Source organism: Ambystoma mexicanum, chromosome 12 (genome assembly GCF_040938575.1).
Source record: "Ambystoma mexicanum isolate Mex_15411 chromosome 12, UKY_AmexF1_1, whole genome shotgun sequence".
Lineage (NCBI taxonomy): Eukaryota > Metazoa > Chordata > Amphibia > Caudata > Ambystomatidae > Ambystoma > Ambystoma mexicanum.
Genome location: NC_090936.1, coordinates 446,066,505 through 446,088,811, shown reverse-complemented (window position 1 = coordinate 446,088,811; position 22,307 = coordinate 446,066,505).

Here is a 22,307-nt window from a genome sequence, read left to right as displayed (position 1 = left end):
CTTTAAACCAGCATTGTCCCTGATAAATCGGCATAGTACGCCCACTGCCTTTTAAACCAGCGTTGTCCCCGATAAAACTGTATAGAATGCACACTGCCCTTTAAACCAGCATTGTACCTGATAAACCGGTATATTATGCCCACTGCCCATTAAACCAGCATGGTCCCTGATAAACCGGTATAGAATGGCCACTGCCCTTTAAACCGGCATTGCCCCTGATAAACCGGTATATTATGCTCACTGCCCTTTAAACCAGCATTGTCCCTGATATACCGGTATATTATGCCCACTGCCCTTTAAACCAGCATTGTCCCTGATAAACCGGTATAGAATGCCCTATGCCCTTTAAACCAGCATTGTCCCTGATAAACCGTTATAGTATGCCGACTGCCATTTAAACCAGCATTGTCCCCGATAAAGCAGTATATTATGCCCACTGCCCTTTAAACCAGCATTGTCGCTGATAAACTGGTATGGTATTCCCACTGCCCTTTAAAACGGCATTGTCCCTGATAAACCGGTATATCCCTGATAAACCGGTATATTATGCCCACGGGCCTTTAAACTAGCATTGTCCCTGATAAGCCGGTATAGAAAGCCCACTGCGCTTTAAACTAGCATTGTGCCTAATGAACCAGTACACTATGCCCACTGCCATTTAAACCAGCATTGTCCCTGATAAACTGTCATATTATGCCCACTGCCCTTTAAACCAGCATTGCCCGTGATAAACTGGCATAGTATGCCCACTGCCCTTTAAACTAGCATGGGCCATGATAAACTGGTATAGAATGCCACTGCCCTTTAAACCAGCATTGTCCCTGATAAACTGGTAGGGTATGCCCACTGCCCTTTAAACCAGCATTGTCCCTGATAAACCGGTATATCCCTGATAAACCGGTATATTATGCCCATGGCCCTTTAAACCAGCATTGTCCATGATAAACTGGTATGGTATTCTGGTATTCCCACTGCCCTTTAAACCAGCATTGTCCCTGATAAACCGGTATATCCCTGATAAACCGGTATATTATGCCCACGGCCCTTTAAACCAGCATTGTCCCTGATAAACCGGTATAGTATGCCCACTGCCCTTTAAACTAGCATTATCTCCGATAAACCGGTATAGAAAGCCTGCAGCGCTTTAAACTAGCATTGCGCCTAATGAACCAGTACACTATGCCCACTGCCATTTAAACCAACATTGTCCCTGATAAACTGGTATATTATGCCCACTGCCCTTTAAACTAGCATGGTCCATGATATACCGGTATAGAATGCCCACTGCCCTTTAAACCAGCATTGTCCCTGATAAACTGGTATGGTATGCCCACTGCCCTTTAAACCAGCATTGTCCCTGATAACCCGGCATAGAAAGCCCACTGAGCTTTAAACTAGCATTGTGCCTGATAAACCGGTAGAGTATGCCCACTGCCATTTAAACCAGCATTGTCCCTGACAAACCAGTATAGTATGCCCACTGCACTTTACCAGCATTGCCCCTGATAAACCGGTATAGAATGCCCAATGCCCTTTAAAGCAGCATTATCCCTGATAAACCGGCATAGTATGCCGACTGCCCTTTAAATAGGCATTGTACCCGATAAACCGGTATATTATGCCCACTGCCCTTTAAACTAGCATTGTCCCTGATAAACCGGTATAGTATGCCCACTGCCCTTTAAACAAGCATGGTCCCCGATAAACCGGTATAGAATGCCCGCTGCCCTTCAAACCAGCATTGTCCCTGATAAACTGATATAGTATGCCCACTGCCCTTTAAACTAGCATTGTCCCCGATAAACCGGTATAGAAAGCCCACTACGCTTTAAACTAGCATTGTGCCTGATGAACCAGCACAGTATGCCCACTGCCATTTAAACCAGCATTGTCCCTGATAAACCGGTATATTATGCCCGCTGCCTTTTAAACCATCATTGTCCCTGATAAACAGGTATATTACGCCCACTGGCTTTTAAACCAGCATTGTCCCTGATAAACCCGTATAGTATGCCCACTGCCCTTTAAACCAGCATTGTCCCTGATAAACCGGTATGTCCCTGATAAACCGGTATATTATGCCCATTGCCCTTTAAACCAGCATTGTCCCTGATAAACTGGTACAGTATGTCCACTGCCCTTTAAACTAACAGTGTCCATGATAAACCGGCATAGAAAGCCCACTGAGCTTTAAACTAGCATTGTGCCCGATAAACCGGTACAGTATGCCCACTGCCCTTTAAACCAGCATTGTCGCCGGTAAACCAATATAGTATGCCCACTGCTCTTTGAAGCAGCATTGTCCCTGATAAACCAATATATTATGCCCGCTGCCCTTTAAACCATCATTGGCCCATATAAATCGGTATAGTACACCCACTGCCCTTTAAACTGGCATTGTCCCTGATAAACCGGTATATTATTCCCACTGCCCTTTAAACCAGCATTGTTCCTGATAAACCGGTACAGAATGCCCACTGCCCTTTAAACCAGCATTTTCCCTGATAAACCAGTATATTATGCCGACTGCCCTTTAAACTAGCCTTGTCCCTGATAAACTAGTATAGTATGCCCACTGCTCTATAAAGCACCATTGTCCCTGATAAACTAGTATATTATGCCGACTGCCCTTCAAACCAGCATTGTCCCTGATAAATCGGCATAGTACGCCCACTGCCTTTTAAACCAGCGTTGTCCCTGATAAAACGGTATAGAATGCACACTGCCCTTTAAACCAGCATTGTACCTGATAAACCGGTATATTATGCCCACTGCCCATTAAACCAGCATGGTCCCTGATAAACCGGTATAGAATGGCCACTGCCCTTTAAACCGGCATTGCCCCTGATAAACCGGTATATTATGCTCACTGCCCTTTAAACCAGCATTGTCCCTGATATACCGGTATATTATGCCCACTGCCCTTTAAACCAGCATTGTCCCTGATAAACCGGTATAGAATGCCCTATGCCCTTTAAACCAGCATTGTCTGGCATAGAAAGCCCACTGAGCTTTAAACTAGCTTATGCCCACTGCCCTTTAAACCAGCATTGTCCCTGACAAACCAGTATACTATGCCCACTGCCCTTTAAACCAGCATTGTCCCTGATAAACCGTTATAGTATGCCGACTGCCATTTAAACCAGCATTGTCCCCGATAAAGCAGTATATTATGCCCACTGCCCTTTAAACCAGCATTGTCGCTGATAAACTGGTATGGTATTCCCACTGCCCTTTAAAACGGCATTGTCCCTGATAAACCGGTATATCCCTGATAAACCGGTATATTATGCCCACGGGCCTTTAAACTAGCATTGTCCCTGATAAGCCGGTATAGAAAGCCCACTGCGCTTTAAACTAGCATTGTGCCTAATGAACCAGTACACTATGCCCACTGCCATTTAAACCAGCATTGTCCCTGATAAACTGTCATATTATGCCCACTGCCCTTTAAACCAGCATTGCCCGTGATAAACTGGCATAGTATGCCCACTGCCCTTTAAACTAGCATGGGCCATGATAAACTGGTATAGAATGCCACTGCCCTTTAAACCAGCATTGTCCCTGATAAACTGGTAGGGTATGCCCACTGCCCTTTAAACCAGCATTGTCCCTGATAAACCGGTATATCCCTGATAAACCGGTATATTATGCCCATGGCCCTTTAAACCAGCATTGTCCATGATAAACTGGTATGGTATTCTGGTATTCCCACTGCCCTTTAAACCAGCATTGTCCCTGATAAACCGGTATATCCCTGATAAACCGGTATATTATGCCCACGGCCCTTTAAACCAGCATTGTCCCTGATAAACCGGTATAGTATGCCCACTGCCCTTTAAACTAGCATTATCTCCGATAAACCGGTATAGAAAGCCTGCAGCGCTTTAAACTAGCATTGCGCCTAATGAACCAGTACACTATGCCCACTGCCATTTAAACCAGCATTGTCCCTGATAAACTGGTATATTATGCCCACTGCCCTTTAAACTAGCATGGTCCATGATATACCGGTATAGAATGCCCACTGCCCTTTAAACCAGCATTGTCCCTGATAAACTGGTATGGTATGCCCACTGCCCTTTAAACCAGCATTGTCCCTGATAACCCGGCATAGAAAGCCCACTGAGCTTTAAACTAGCATTGTGCCTGATAAACCGGTAGAGTATGCCCACTGCCATTTAAACCAGCATTGTCCCTAACAAACCAGTATAGTATGCCCACTGCACTTTACCAGCATTGCCCCTGATAAACCGGTATAGAATGCCCAATGCCCTTTAAAGCAGCATTATCCCTGATAAACCGGCATAGTATGCCGACTGCCCTTTAAATAGGCATTGTACCCGATAAACCGGTATATTATGCCCACTGCCCTTTAAACTAGCATTGTCCCTGATAAACCGGTATAGTATGCCCACTGCCCTTTAAACTAGCATGGTCCCCGATAAACCGGTATAGAATGCCCACTGCCCTTCAAACCAGCATTGTCCCTGATAAACTGATATAGTATGCCCACTGCCCTTTAAACTAGCATTGTCCCCGATAAACCGGTATAGAAAGCCCACTACGCTTTAAACTAGCATTGTGCCTGATGAACCAGCACAGTATGCCCACTGCCATTTAAACCAGCATTGTCCCTGATAAACCGGTATATTATGCCCGCTGCCTTTTAAACCATCATTGTCCCTGATAAACAGGTATATTACGCCCACTGGCTTTTAAACCAGCATTGTCCCTGATAAACCCGTATAGTATGCCCACTGCCCTTTAAACCAGCATTGTCCCTGATAAACCGGTATGTCCCTGATAAACCGGTATATTATGCCCATTGCCCTTTAAACCAGCATTGTCCCTGATAAACTGGTACAGTATGTCCACTGCCCTTTAAACTAACAGTGTCCATGATAAACCGGCATAGAAAGCCCACTGAGCTTTAAACTAGCATTGTGCCCGATAAACCGGTACAGTATGCCCACTGCCATTTAAACCAGGATTGTCCCTGATAAACAAGTATAGTATGCCCACTGCCATTTAAACCAGGATTGTCCCTGATAAACGGATATAGAAAGCCCACTGACATCTAAACCAGCATTGTTCTTGATAAACCGGTATATTATGCCCACTGCCCTTTAAACCAGCACTGTCCCTGATCAACCGGTATAGAATGCCCACTGCCCTTTAAACCAGCATTGTGCCTGATAAACCGGTATAGTATGCCCACTGCCCTTTAAACCGGCATTGTCCCTGATAAACCGGTATGTCCCTGATAAACCTGTATATTATGCCCATTGCCCTTTAAACCAGCATTGTCCCTGAAAAACCGGCATAGAAAGCCTACTGAGCTTTAAACTAGCATTGTGCCTGATAAACCGGTACAGTATGCCCACTGCCATTTAAACCAGCATTGTCCCTGACAAACCAGTATAGTATGCCCACTACCCTTTAAACCAGCATTCTCCCTGATAAACCAGCATAGTATGCCGACTGCCTTTTAAACCAGCATTGTCCGCGATAAACCGGTATATTATGCCCACTGCCCTTTAAACCAGCATTGTCCCAGATAAACGGTATAGTATGCCCACTGGCCCTTTAAACTAGCATGGTCCCTGATAAACCGGTATAGCATGCCCACTGCCCTTTAAACCAGCATTGTCCCTGATAAACTGGTATGGTATGCCCACTGCCCTTTAAACCGGCATTGTCCCTGATAAACTGGTATGTCCCTGATAAACCTGTATATTATGCCCACTGCCCTTTAAACCAGCATTGTCCCCGATAAACCGGTATATTATGCCCACTGCCCTTTAAACCAGCATTGTCCCAGATAAACCGGTATAGTATGCCCACTGCCCTTTAAACTAGCATGGTCCCTGTTAAACCGGTATAGCATGCCCACTGCCCTTTAAACCAGCATTGTCCCTGATAAACTGGTATGGTATGCCCACTGCCCTTTAAACCGGCATTGTCCCTGATAAACTGGTATGTCCCTGATAAACCTGTATATTATGCCCACTGCCCTTTAAACCAGCATTGTCCCTGATAAACCGGCATAGAAAGCCCACTGAGCTTTAAACTAACATTGTGCCTGATAAACCAGTACAGCATGCCCACTGCCATTTAAACCAGCATTGTCCTTGACAAACCAGTATACTATGCCCAGTGCCCTTTAAACCAGCATTGTCCCTGATAAACCGGTATATTATGCCCACTGCCCTTTAAACCAGCATTGTCCCTGATAAACCGGTATAGAATGCCCAATGCCCTTAAAACCAGCACTATCCCTGATAAACCGGCATAGTATGCCGACTGCCCTTTAAACCGGCATTCTCCCAGATAAACTGGTATATTATGCCCTCTACCCTGTAAACCAGCATTGCCCCTGATAAACTGGTATAGTATGCCCACTGCCCTTTAAACCGGCATTGTGCCTGATAAACCAGTATATCGCTAATAAACCGGTATAGTATGCCCACTGCCCTTTAAACCAGCATTGCCCCTGATAAACCGGTATAGAAAGCCCACTACGCTTTAAACTAGCATTGTGCCTGATGAACCAGTACAGTATGCCCACTGCCATTTCAACCAACATTGTCCCTGATAAACTGGTATATTATGCCCACTGTGCCGTTTAAACCAGCATTGTCCCTGATAAACCGGTATGTCCCTGATAAACCGGTATATTATGCCCATTGCCCTTTAAACCAGCATTGTCCCTGATAAACCGGTATAGTATGCCTACTGCCCTTTAAACTAACATTGTCCCTGATAAACCGGTATAGAATGCCCACTGCGCTTTAAACTAGCATTGTGCCTGGTGAACCAGTACAGTATGCCCAATGCCATCTAAACCAGCATAGTCCCTGATAAACCGGTGTATTATGCCCATTGCCCTTTAAACCTGCATTGTCCCTGATAAACCGGTATAGAATGCCCACTGCCCTTTAAACCAGCATTGTCCCTGATAAACCGGTATAGTATGCCCACTGCCCTTTAAACCAGCATTGTCCCTGATAAACCGGTATGTCCCTGATAAACCTGTATATAATGCCCATTGCCCTTTAAACCAGCATTGTCCCCGAAAAACCGGTATAGTATGTCCACTGCCCTTTAAACTAGCGTTGTCCCTGATAAACCGGCATAGAAAGCCTACTGAGCTTTAAACTAGCATTGTGCCTGATAATCCGGTACAGTATGCCCACTGTCATTTAAACCAGCATTGTCCCTGACAAACCAGTATAGTACGCCCACTGCCCTTTAAACCAGCATTCTCCCTGATAAACCTATGGCGACTGCCTTTTAAACCAGCATTGTCCCTGATAAACCGGTATATTATGCCCACTGCCCTTTAAACCAGCATTGTCCCAGATAAACCGGTATAGTATGCCCACTGCCCTTTAAACTAGCATGGTCCCTGATAAACCGGTATAGCATGCCCACTGCCCTTTAAACCAGCATTGTCCCTGATAAAACTGGTATGTCCCTGATAAACCTGTATATAATGCCCATTGCCCTTTAAACCAGCATTGTCCCCGAAAAACCGGTATAGTATATCACATGCCCTTTAAACTAGCGTTGTCCCTGATAAACCGGCATAGAAAGCCTACTGAGCTTTAAACTAGCATTGTGCCTGATAATCCGGTACAGTATGCCCACTGTCATTTAAACCAGCATTGTCCCTGACAAACCAGTATAGTACGCCCACTGCCCTTTAAACCAGCATTCTCCCTGATAAACCTATGCCGACTGCCTTTTAAACCAGCATTGTCCCTGATAAACCGGTATATTATGCCCACTGCCCTTTAAACCAGCATTGTCCCAGATAAACCGGTATAGTATGCCCACTGCCCTTTAAACTAGCATGGTCCCTGATAAACCGGTATAGCATGCCCACTGCCCTTTAAACCAGCATTGTCCCTGATAAACTGGTATGGTATGCCCATTGCCCTTTAAACCGACATTGTCCCTGATAAACCTGTATATTATGCCCACTGCCCTTTAAACCAGCATTGTCCCAGATAAACCGGTATAGTATGCCCACTGCCCTTTAAACTAGCATGGTCCCTGATAAACCGGTATATTATGCCCACTGCCCTTTAAACCAGCATTGTCACTGATAAACCGGTATAGTATGCCCTCTGCCCTTTACACCGGCAGTGTCCCTGATAAACCGGCATGTCCCTGATAAACCGGTATATTATGCCCACTGCCATTTAAACCAGCATTGTCCCTGATAAACAAGTAAAGTATGCCCACTGCCCTTTAAACTAACATTGTCCCTGACAAACCGGTATAGAAAGCCCACTGCGCTTTAAACTAGCAAATTGCCTGGTGAACCAGTACAGTATGCCCACTTCCATCTAAACCAGCATTGTCCCTGATAAACCGGTATATTATGCCCACTGCCCTTTAAACCAGCATTGTCCCTGATAAACCGGTATAGAATGCCCACTGCCCTTTAAACCAGCATTGTCCCTGATAAACCGGTATAGTATGCCCACTGCCCTTTAAACCAGCATTGTCCCTGATAAACCGGTATATTATGCCCACTGCCCTTTAAACCAGCATTATCCCTGATAAACTGGTATGATATGGTATGCCCACTGCCCTTTAAACCGGCATTGTCCCTGATAAACTGGTATGTCCCTGATAAACCTGTATATTATGCCCACTGCCCTTTAAACCAGCATTGTCTGGCATAGAAAGCCCACTGAGCTTTAAACTAGCTTATGCCCACTGCCCTTTAAACCAGCATTGTCCCTGACAAACCAGTATACTATGCCCACTGCCCTTTAAACCAGCATTGTCCCTGATAAACCGGTTTATTATGCCCGCTGCTCTTTAAACCAGCATTGTCCCCGATAAACCGGTATAGAATGCCCAATGCCCTTTAAACCAGCATTATCCCTGATAAACCGGCGTAGTATGCCGACAGCCCTTTAAACCGGCATTGTCCCCGATAAACCGGTATATTGTGCCCACTGCCCTTTAAACCAGCATTGCCCCAGATAAACAGGTATAGTATGCCTACTGCCCTTTAAACTAGCATGGTCCCTGATAAACCGGTATGGAATGCCCACTACCCTTTAAACCAGCATTGTCCCTGATAAACTGGTATGGTATGCCCTCTGCCCTTTAAACCGGCATTGTCCCTGATAAACCAGTATACCCCTGATAAACCGGTATAGTATGCCCACTGCCCTTTAAACCAGCATTGTCCCTGATAAACCGGTATAGAAAGCCCACTGCGCTTTAAACTAGCATTGTGCCTGATGTACCAGTACAGTATGCCCACTGCCATTTCAACCAACATTGTCCCTGATAAACCGGTATATTATGCCCACTGCCGTTTAAACCAGCATTGTCCCTGATAAACCGGTATAGACTGCCCACTGCCCTTTACACCAGCATTGTCCCTGATAAACTGGTATATTATGCCCTTGCCCTTTAAACCAGCATTGTCCCTGATAAACCGGTATAGTATGTCCACTGCCCTTTAAACTAGCATTGTCCCTGATATGCCGCTACAACTAGAGGGTATGTGTTACACGCATCACTTCAAACATTGTTTCCAGATGACAGCCATTCTGCAGTCACCCACTGCGACTGCCTTTACCCACTAATAGTGCAAGGGATGGGATAACGATACTTGTGGAAAGTGGCAGTTAATGTGTTTTAGTGACGGGGTCAAAAGAGGCAGGAGGACACAACAGCAGAAAGGGAGATTGGCACTTCATAAAAAGATATAAACATGTATTTTGAATGTGTGGGTGTGCACTCACATCAACAGATCTACGCACTTGATAATGTCACCCAGCGCGATATACAACCACCATGCGCTAACACTTCTATGAAATGTTCGAATCGAGGACAAAAACAGCAATGCATTTTAACGCAATAGTCTCAAGTTAATTCCCCAGTGCAGTATTATGTAATTTAGTCACTTAACGACATGGGCACACTCTTCGAAAGTCCTTTTGGTTTAATATAGAACTCTATGGTAGTGCTTAATTTGTTTTTAAGCATTCCTCCCAAGACTGGAAGGGAAGGCAACTGAAGCACTGGGCAATACCATGTGCACGCCATGATCGGAACACGGATTCAATAACCTGCAATATAACCATGCCATCCACACTTCCCCTCTTTTCCCATGTGGTCAGTGGGATGCATGGATGGGAGGTGGGGAAATGCATGTGGTGGGGTTGCTGCGCGTGTGTGGGAATCTGGGGGGAGGTAGATAGAGAGCGGGGATGCAGCTGTGAGGGGTGGAAGTATAGGAATGAGTTTAAGATGGTTGGGATGTTGTCATTGCAGGGTCTTCTTAACGATTTTAGGGGCTTGGGCCAAGCACAGACCCGTTTTGGAGTCTCTACCACAAATCATCAACATGTATGGATCACACACCTCCTCTCGTCAAATTCAACAGCCAGATATGCAGGCTTTCGACAAAACATTTCGATTCCTATAAATGATAGACATTACACATCCCCCCATTGCCCGTTTCCCTAAGAGGATTCCAGAGTAAGGGAATCCATTGCCTCTAATAAATGGTAGAAATGACACATCCCCCAGGGCCTGTTTCCCCACAGGGACTCCAGAGTAAGGGCATCCATTGAGTTTAACAAATGGTAGAAATGGCACATCCCCCAGGGCCTGTTTACCTACAGGGACTACAGAGTAGGCGAATCCATTGACTCTAATAGTAGAAATTACACATCCCCCAGGGCCTGTTTCCCTGCAGGGATTACAGAGTAAGGGAATCCATGGACTCTAATAAATGGTAGAAATGACACATCCCCCAGGGCCTGTTTCCCCACAGGGACTCCAGAGTAAGGGCATCCATTGAGTTTAACAAATGGTAGAAATGGCACATCCCCCAGGGCCTGTTTATCTACAGGGACTACAGAGTAGGCGAATCCATTGACTCTAATAGTAGAAATTACACATCCCCCAGGGCCTGTTTCCCTGCAGGGATTACAGAGTAAGGGAATCCATGGACTCTAATAAATGGTAGAAATTACATACCAACCCATGTCCCGTTTCCCTTTGGGGACTCCAGAGTTGGGGCAGCCATTTATTTTGCTTACTAGACACCCACACCTTCCTCATCGAGGTAATTGCCTCTCTCCTCCAAGTACATGCCTCTCAGTGTGGGGCCACGTGCCAACTCCATGAACTCATCACCATTACAAGCACCAAAAATTCCACAAGGGTAGTTCCAGTATAATTTCAAGATTCACCCCCCCCTCCTTCGGCAAAATAGACCTTCATCCTTCCTCTTCACCACTCTCCAAACAATGTTTATAACTTGGTTGAATCAGTTCCGATCATTCAGCTCCTAAACCACCTTACTAACACTAGACCTTGCATCTCATGCTTAATTTTTTATGTTGTACATATTATGTTATGTTAAAACTCTTTTGCACTAGGCCAGATCACCACTGTAGTAGACTCAGAACACCAAGTGCCTCATCACAAGTTGGGCCTTAGCCCTTAACTGTGGCGGTAACGCCTTTATCGCCGCATTTAAGGACTGGCCCATTCTCGAGTTTGGCCATAACTGGACGCATTCACCTCTAGCTCAGAGCTGGAGGTGAATGCGCCGGCAGAGAGGACATTTTCGGCGCTATTAGCGCTGGTACAATTTGCACTTTCGCTATTAGCGCCCCCAGCCCCATTGGGTCCAATGGGGAATCAAGCTATGCCACTACTCGTGATCCGGCGCATATTGCACCAGACAATATACTGGTAACGCTAATTACGTTGGCGATAGCTTTCTCTGGGGCCCACTAGACATGGCTTTCGGCCATGACCAGTGTCCACGTCCTTTGGCCTTGGTCATTGTCCATGTTGCAACAATAGTTTTATTTTTGGCTGTGGCCACTGCACATGTTGCACCAATAGGTTTATTTGGGACCCACTAGCCACAGGCCTTTGGCCCTGGCCACTGTACATGTTGCACCAATACGTTTCTTTGGGCCCAATAGCCATGGCATATGTCCAGAGCCAGTGACCCCAACCTTCGCCTTGGCCACTGTCCATGTTGCACCAATAGGTTTCTTTGGGGCCCTTCAGCCATGGCCAGTGGCGAGGGTCTTTGACTGTGGCTACTGTATATATTGCACCAATAGATTTTATTGGGGCCCACTAGCCATGGCATATGGCCTTGGCCAGTGGCCACAACCTTGGGCCTTGGCCACTGTCCATGTTTCAACAATAGCATTATTTGGGGCCCACTAGCCATGGCATTCAGCCATGACCAGTGGCACTGTACATGTCACACAAATAGTTTTCTGTATAGCCGTGGCCACTGCACATGTTACACCAATAGGTTTCTTTGGATCCCGCTCACCATGGCCTTTTGGCTGTGGCCACTGCACATGTTGACATAATAGATTTCTTCTGGGACACTAGTTTTGGCCTTGGTGCATGTTGCACCAACAGATTTCTTTGGGGCCCATTAGCCATGGCCTTGAGCCATGGCGAGTGGCGAGGTCCTTCGACTGTGGCTACTGTACATATTGTCCAAATAGGTTTCCTTGCGGCCCACTAGCCATGGCCTTTAGCCTGGGCCACTGTCCATGTTGCACCAATAGCATTCTTTGGGGCCCACTAGCCATGGCCTTCATGTTACACCAATAGTTTTCTTTACAGCAGTGGCCACTGCACATGTTGCACCAAGATGTTTCTTTGGAACCCACTCACCATGGTCTATGGCTGTGGCAAAAGTACGTGATGCACCAATAGGTTTCTGTGGGGCCCACTAGGCATGGCCTATGGCTGTGGCCACTGCACATGGTGCACCAATAGGTTTCTTCAGGGACAATAGCCATGGCCTTTCGCCTTGGCCACTGTCCATGTTGCACCAATAGCTTTCTTTGGAGCCACTGAGCTATGGCCTTTGGTCATGGCACATGGTCATGGCCTTCGGCTGTGGCGACTGCACATGTTGCACAAATAGGTTTCTTTGGGGCCCATTAGCCATGGCCTTCAGGCATAGCCTTCAGCCATGGCCAGTGGAGAGGGCCTTTGGCCTTGGCCACTGTACATATTGCACTAATAGATTTCTTTATGGCCCACTTGTCATGGCATATGGCCATGGCCAGTGGCCAAAACCTTCGGCCTTGGCCACTGTCCATGTTGCACCAATAGGTTTCTTTGGGAACCAATTGCCATGGCCTGTGGCCACAACCATCGGCCTTGGCCACCGTCCATGGGTTAGGACGAAATGACCTAACCCGAAATGACCGACCTCACAAAAAGACCTAAAACACACACCACAAAAAGTTCTAACTACCAAAAGTTCGAACTTTTCGTGGTATGTGTTTAGGTTTATTGGTTGGGTCGGTCTGATTTTTTTTTTTAGGGGAATCCCCCACAGCCCCATGCATTTTTTTCTGTCTGGACGGCTGCGGGGGTGTCCCCCGCAACACCCCACTCACTAGACTGTACAGTATGGTGAGCATGAGTTGCGGGGGACACCCCTGCATCTCACCCGACAGAATAAATAAATAAATAAAATAAATCTGATTGCGATTTAATAAAATAAATCTGATTGGACACCCCCACAGCTCTCCCGACAGAAAAAAAAGGCCAGGGGCTGCGGGGTGTCCCCCGCAACACCCTGCTCACTACACTGTACAGTATAGTGAGCAGGGTTGCGGGGGACACCCCCGCAGCTCAACCGACAGAATAAATAAATAAAATAAATCTGATTTAAGTCTCCAGAAATAGTCTTCTCATTACACAGTATAACTGCTCATAATAGTCCTTAAACATCCCATTAATCTCTTTATAGTAGAAAGTAATGGACTGGTCTGATCTAGCTAATGATTGAATTGCCCTCTCTGCTTCCTGGATCCTTAAGCGGTGGGCTAGCCAACTGTCACATTTTTCACCCTTTTCAAAATAGGTAAATGTAATACGAAATGAAGTTTTTTCTGTCTTTCCAGACATTATCCTGTTGTATTAATTTCTCATTTTGCGCAGTTCCTTAAACTTATCAGCAGTGGAGTCACTTAACACTTCTTCTGTCAAAACATTAATCCTCCTGTCCAGGGTCAAAGCCTCAATCTCACATCTCTTTCTGTCCACTCAATAAACTGATTACTAAGCCCCTCATGCTGCATTTGAAGGAATCCCAGACTATTCTTGCATCCAACTCACCCGAGTGATTTTCTTCAATTAAATAATTAGCCGCACTGACAATCTTCTCCACAATTTCATCTTCTTCTAATAGTATTGTGTTCATCTTTCATGTACCAGTTCTGTTTATGTTAAAACTTGGGCCAAGGTGCATGGTCTGACAAGTGTATATTCCCAATCTCACCACTTCTGTAATTTTCTGCTACTTTTGCAGACACCAGTGTCATGTCCAATCTAGAGATGTATTGTGTGCGTTTGAGAAGAAACTGTAGTCTCTGGTTGACGGATTTTGTAATCTCCATGTGTCTACCAAGTTGTGCTCAGCAATTAAGTCATGTAAAGCTAGAGTATGGTTGTTCTTTGCTCTTGTCAAATCATTTTTACTTCTGTCCATTAACGGGTCAAGTACCTCACTAAAATCTCCTCCAACTAATATATTAGGTGTATTCATATCTAGTAGTGTTTGGGCGATAGATCTGTAGAATGAACCATCATCGGCGCATATATGTTACACAGTGCGACAATTTCCCTTTGTTTATTCATTAATAATGTAATCATTCTACCTTCCTTGTCTGTGTATTCTTTCAGTATTTGAATTGGTGAATTTTTGCATATTAATATTGCTACTCCGCGTGACCTCGAATTATACGATGAGCCAAATGAATTCCCTATCTAACCTTTCTTCGTTCTGTTTACCTCCTCATTTAACAAATGTGTTTCCTGTAGTAAACATACGTCTTCTGCCTTTAAGTCATTAAGGTGGTTAAATATTTTCTTCCTTTTTAATTGATTATTAATGCCATGTACATTCCAAGAAACAAAACATAGGTCATCTCTAATCTTAGTCACCATTCTTTCCGTGGATATGCAGTTCAGCCTGGACCTCACCAGCCCTGACAGTAGTACATAGAAAAATATTAAGGAAATAAACCCTCTTGTTAGCTAATGAATGCAACTGCTTCTTTCTGAAAAATAAATTCTGAAGAACCCCAAACCCCTTGTCCCTCCTCCCCATTTTGAACACTACAATAATTGTTGCAATTGTGCATCACCTTCCTTTACTTCTCAGTATGCCCCTCTTCCCTCCCTCCGGAACAAAAAGAGCATTCAAAATAATAGTTCAATCACCCCCTTGAATTGAACCCATGGGCCAATAAAATTATAACACAGATCTTAATTTGAAGTTGACATCTATCAATCTCATTTCAGGCAATATCTACCGAAATAACCATCTAGTGACAATCGTTATACACATGTAGTCCATCATATACGACCATTCATTTAAAATCTCTCAGTCCAGGGTAAAAATGTATCAAACATTCTTTTAAATTCAGATCCTGTGTTGGTAGTGCTAAGGATTGGCAATAGGGTTTTTTAGTATAGGCCCTGTTTATTTGCCTAAGACACCAGTAGGACTGCATTATTATTTGATTGTCGTAGCTGTCTCCCATCTTAGATTTAGGTTTAGTTTAGCTGTTTATCTCACCCATTGTTACAATTTAATAAACACCCTTGAACTGTGATCACTTGTGCCCGCCTTGCTATTGCCACCATGAGTTCCTTACACCACACACAGCCAGGGGGAATGACTCCCTCCCCCTTAACTCTCTCTTCACTTGGCTTTACCTTTTCACAGTGTCAGGGGAATGACTCCCTCCCCTTGACCTTCCTTGGCTATGTTATCAGACTCTCTTGGCTTCTACTTTCACAGTTTATGAACCCGGGGGGAATGACTCCCTTCCCCTGGCCTTTTCTCAGACTTCTTATTACAATTCACAACAGCTGGAGGAATGCCCCCTCTCCCTGGCCCTTCTCGGGCTTCTTGTTACAGTTTGCAACTGTAGGGGGAATGTCTACCTCCACTAGCCCTTCTCAGGCTCCACAGTATACTTTGCAATGAACAGGACCGCAAAGAATCTCTCCCTTACTCTGCCCTTTGTTTTATCTTTCAGGGCATTGGGATTATTTCCTTCTCCCAAACGTTACCAACCTGGTTTACTCGCCTGCCAAGTATGGTTATCCCTGAATGAATATTTCTCTTCACGCTATGAGGGCTTGCCTTATATGACACAGTTCACATAACCCAAGGGAATCTCTACATTCTTCTGGCTTCCCTTTGCCCCTCACGATCTTGGGGTAGTTTCCCTTCTCCAAGTTCCACCAACTTGGTTTATTCTCCTGCCAAAAATGGTTGGCTTCTTTCAGTAGATTTGCACCAATGTGACGATGAAGATCTCCCCACTCTTCCTCCCTCTGTTGACCACATCCCTCAGGGTTCCCCAGGGACATACTGACTCTGATGGTTGTCTGTTCTCTGAGTGACTACAGCGCTTGCTGTAGTTGCTTCCATCTTTCATTTTCAGGGCTCCATGCTTCTCCTTAATTTTAATATTACTATTGTGTTTCTCCACTAGGCCACACATATTCTTCTTCATCCCAGTCATTGAGTCTATGGGGGTCATTCCGAGTCGGGCGGTAGGGGATACTGGGCACCGGTAAGGAGACCGGTGCCGGTAATCCCCTACCGCCCGATTCCGAGGTCCCCTAATGGGACCCGTAAGGGACATTTGGTCAGACCAAACGTACCTTACGGGTCCCGTTAGGGGACCAGGGCGCAAATAACGGGCTTGCCATTAGCGATCCCGTTATTTGTGCCCTCCCCATTTCCATTGAGCCTTATGGGGGCTCAAATGGGAATGGGGAATGGTTTGGTCAATGGGGACCTACCGGTCCATCTCGGGTCGGAATGGACCGGTAAGTCCCCATTGTATCAAACCGGAGTCGGTACCGGTATGGGTGGCAGCCATGGAGCTAATTGCTCCATGGCTACCACCATACTCGGAATGACCCCCTATGTCAGATGGGTAGTCCCTATTCTTCAAGGTCTCAGTACTTCTCTGGAAGGAGGTTGTATTTCCTATCATACACACATACATGGAAGTGTGGGGTGCTGAAGTGACCTGTGTATGATAGGAGGGTGTGATGGAGTATGGGAATACCGAATTTCACTTGGATGGTCATCCCTGTCCCTAGAGGGGGAGTCTCTCCCCATGTGATCCTCCCACTTAGTGCCACCCCCAGGGGGACTATTGGGTAGTGGCCTCTCCTTCCTAACCTCATGGGAACGGGCTCCCCCACGGGGAGAAGTGTTGACATCCAAGGATTCACACCAGATGATCCCAGTGTTGCAGATTATAACATGTTGAAATGGAAGCTGTAATAAAGTGTCTCAGAAATAAGGAAGCATTTAAAAATGGTTTCCCTTGTGATTCCGATGCGTATGCCTCTTACTCCAAAGCCAAGGTGGGATTTTGGGCTTGACCTTTATGTTTTCTCAAGGGTGAAAAAATAACAATTGACAAGCAGAGCAATTTCCTGCAAAAGTAAAGGGTTTATGGTTGTAAATCTTGTACTTTGAGTCAAAACCCTTGGGCAGCCTGCTTCTCAATGGAGGTTTCCACTGAAAGGAAATGTTCTTCTCGAGAAGAAAAGAGCTTATAAAAGCAAACTTGTCGATTCTGGCTTTTCAGGAGCAATCAAGTCTATAACTGGCATTGCCTAGTGAAGCACCATTAAAAACTGTTTTCTGGTGTACAATTGTTCATCAGTGGTAGGTAAATTCTGCATCCACCTGAATTGTATGTTTATTTACTTAGGATACCATCCAAAGAAGGACTCTGGGGAAAGTCACATGTATGGAGGTATGGCTTTTGTTTAAACATTAAGGCAAACATCAATGACTATCCCTGGCAAAATAGACATAACAACATTCTTATGGTTTAAGATATGTCCACCCATGGTTCACCTGAACAAGGGAGAGGACTTTCTTCATTTGTTTGAGACTATTGTTACCTTTGCTTTTGGGCTTCAAAATAAAAGGTTCCCTCCATACCCACCTACTCTGTTCCTACTGCCCATGCTGCCCTGCTATGCTCCCCCAAGCCAGCATGTTTATTCTGGCTTTGAGCCCCAACCTCTGCATCCAGACCCCCACCCCCTGCATCCACTCCCACCTTGCTGCGCCTCCAAGGCTACTTACCCTGAAGAACTGCGCCATGGCCCTGGTACACTAAGGACAATTTACTTGAGCATTGGAATTTCAATAGAAAAGGTAAATCGGGAGTGCACAATTAGGCCACAACATTTCAATCATAAATTATTCCACACAATACCCAGACAGGTTCTGCTGATTTGAGTTCTGAACCCTGATTCAAAACTTTACCTGGTAAATGCAATGGTCTTCTATTTTCCATAAAGGCCAAGGTATTCTTCAATAAAGGGCCCTTTTTTTTAGCATGGAGAGGAGACAAGTTCTCAGAGGCTTAAGATAAATTCTAGCCCAAAACTAACAAGACTTCACCAGAAGGAGGTTTCTCTGGCTTTGTCTTATTAATACCATAAGAACAGTTACTTTGTCTCAAATTACCATTATTTAAGGTTTTATTAAACCATGTCGAATAGACTTCAGACTTTCATTACTGCCAGGACAACAGTCTCTCAGAATCTGATATTTTGCCTGTTAACACCTTTGCCAGTCCATGTTTGGTTTCTCTGTTTATTTCTGTCCTTCAAAATGTTCATTCCTCTCAGATCCACGTACATTCAGGTTTCTCAGCATTTCTCTCCTCTTGTAAACTTTTTAGTGCCCCACTCAGGTTCTAGGTGTTTTGCTTCGAAGGCATCTCAGGCTCTCCAGGCACTTTCTAAACATTCTTCATTCCCCTCGCAGGTTCTAAGCATCTTTCAGGATTCCTACACCCACTCTAAGGCTTTAGGCGCATTCTAAAATGTCTCAATGCCCCTTTCAAATTATAGGCATCTATTATAATTCTCAACATCTTCGCGCTCAAAGAACTTGGGCTTTTCAGAGCAACCTTCAGGTTCCAGGCTCTGCCTCAAACTGCTATTGCAAAGGAAAAGAGCCCCCTTGCAACATATGAATATGTGAGGTCTACTTTGTGACTTGCAGTGATGAAGCAAACACAAATATTTACTGTGAGCCAAATTGTAATCGTTCCAGTGTAAAAAATAACAAATAACACAAAGGTATTTTATATGATTACAAACATATTTCTTTGAAAAAAAGCCAAACATGGTAGTTCTGCCAACCAAAAAAAGACTAACTTAAAAACTCACAAAATCTTTCAAACACATGTAATGAGGGTTAAGTCAAAAATATTTCATCAATGGGTATATATCTCTGGTTTAACATAAATTGGAATTACTCAACAATGGAATGTGATACAAACATCTAAAACTAAATCTTACCAACATGTAAATAAACTAAAAAAATAAGATACACAATAAAGCAAACAAAGGTTGACTCAAGAAACCTGAGTTGCGGCTGTTAGGGTACAAAGTTATGATATTATATGGTATTTATAATGCACCTATACACAAGTGTTTCAAGGCACAATGAGGCAAGGAAGGGGGAACAAAGGGAGGATAGACAACGATCCTACTAGGCCAGGTGTCATTCAGATCGCGCAAGTGCGTGGGAAGGGAGAAAGGACAGTGCAGTACATGGGAATAGATAATAACAATAAGTAAAAGTAGCGGCCAACAAGTGGCAAGTGCAGGTTAAGTGCAGGCATCAAGTGTCAAGTGGGATACAGAGACAGTCCCCAAGTGTGGGGGTTGCCAGGCAGGCAGTGCAGGTGAGTGAGACTGGTGGGGGAGGGACCTGGGCCAGAGCTCAGAGGGTATCCAGGTTTCCAGTGCAATTCCGGTTACAGCCAGGAGGTCAGCAGGGGAGAGGAGGAGAAAAAGCAGAAGCAAAGAGAAAGGTTTTGAGGAGCTTCCGGAACCGGAGATTGTTCTCCTCAAGTTTAAGGGAGGCAGGGAGGCTGTTCCAGACGTAGGCCCCAGCCGAAGAAAGAGATCTACCACCAACTCATTGCTTGGAGAAGCGGCTGAACCTAAGGGAGTTGGAGGCGGATGAGCGAAGAGCTCGAGAAGGAACATATTTAGGAAGAGAGAGTTGAAGGTATTGAGGCCCCATGCCCCAGAAGGCCTTGTGGACGATGCATAGGGTTTTGAACTTAATCCTCGCAGCCACTGGGAACCAGTGCAGAGATTTCAGTCCTGGGGAGATACGATCCCTGGGCCTGAGGCCAAGGACAAGTCTCGCAGTCCTGTTCTGGATGAACTGTAAAGGGCGGAGAGAAGAAGCAGGCAGATTTAGAAAGAGGCTGTTGCAGTAATCCAGCCTAGAAAGGACCAGAGCTCTGGAGACAGTGAGCTTCTGGGGGAAGGAGAGGAAAGGAAGAATACCTCTGAGGATGTGCAGCTGGTAGTATGAATTCTTAGAGACGTCAGAGATGTGAGAAGAGAACGAGAGTGTGGAGTCGAAGATGACCCCAAGGTTTTTAGCCATTAAGGCAGAGGTCATTGGCAACACACCACCCCTGAATAGAAGACAGACAGTCAGAGATGAGGGAAGGAGAAGAGGAGGCCAAAGGTAGCCTGAAAATGAGCTGGGTGTTGTCCGCATAGCACTGAAAGTTGGGGCAGAGAGCGGCAATGCGGTGGGCAAGGAGTGCCAGGTATTGGTTGAACAACCAGGGAGAGATGTTAGACCCCTGGGGGACACCACGGGTAGAGAAAAAAATAGCAGAGAGGAAGGACCCAAGTTGGGCCTGGGAGGCTCGGTCAGAGAGGAAAGAAGTCAGCCACGCCAGGGCCTGACCAGTGATACCCAGGTTATCACGTAGATGATTGAGCAGGATGGCATGGTTGACAGTGTCAAAGGCACAAGAGAGATCAAGCAGGATGAGGACACAAGGGGTGTTAGAGTCAAGGTTGGAGAGCAGGTCTTCACTGATGTTCGGGAGAGCAGTTTCCGTGCTTCTGGCAGCTCTGAAGCCAGACTGATGGTCATGAAGACAATCAACAGATTCAGTGTGGAGATTAAGCTGGGAGATGGCCAGTTTCTCCAGGAACTTCACACAAAGTATGACCCAGCCCTCATCGGGATGTAATAAATGTTGAGGGCAGCAAAAGAAATTGGCTATACAATTCATTGATATAATTACAACATTGAATGAATCTGAGGTACGGTCTCGAAGTTGCAAAAACACTTTTTAATTTATCTTGACCCCATACAGAGGTTCATATCTGCCTTCCGATCTCAAAATTAATTATCGCACCAGTCCACCTGTGAGCGTGACCGTCCAGGACATTCAGAATCAGGATATCTCTCTGATGTTCAAGTAAAACTGTTACTAGATGGTAACGGTGAAGGAGATTAAAAGTTACGGCCTCTTCCATTCGATCCTCTGTCTCATACTGATTCAAATGCCCCCAAGAAGAACCCAAATAGAATGGGAACTAATTTGTCGTGAAAAGGCAGCCACGGAATGTATGTTCATCCCAGTGGCTAGCTGATTAGGCAAACTGCCAGAGGAATGTTGCGATGTTCTCTCAAAGCTGCAAATGACAAAAGCACAACAGGCTAAGGCAAGAACAGTATAAAGCCACTTGAAATGTACACAAAAGCTCTCACTCTCAAGTACCTAAAGTGAGGAAAGTAAACAAGGTGGAATGTTAACGTCCCCTACCAGTCCACAGACAGGGCCACACCCCCTGATGATAAAAGGGGCAAACAAGGCCAATGGGGTGAAGTACAGAAGGACCAACCCTGGGTGGAATGCAGGCATAATTAAGAGAAGGCCTGGAAAGCCTAGTGCTTTCCAGGGAATGTAAATAAAGGCACAACAAGGGAAGGACCAACCAAAACCAAAAGTCCAGAATCCTCTGGCTAGTTCAGTTCCAAACATCAAGATCCAGAGACCTCAGAAAACATCCATATAAATAAAGCCAGATGAAAGGGCAATCTGTACATAGTCCAGTAACACAGACCAGTGGGCCCAACAACCAGGACAGAAGACATCCAGATACAAGAAAACCTATTTTCTGTCTGACTCAAACCAGGAATGCAAACCCAGGTTCAGAAGCCAGAAAAACCAATAACGTAATGCCACTACAACCAGTAAGACAATAACAGAGCTGAGAAGCTAGGCTGAGTTACTTACCGAATCTTTTAACGCTGTGAGTTTAGCATGCTGCTGCCTCTCTGGTTGTGCAGAGAACGCTGGTGTATGTCACATGATTCCTGTGACTGGGGCCCTACGAGCCACGTGACCACCAATGCCAGTTCTAGAGAG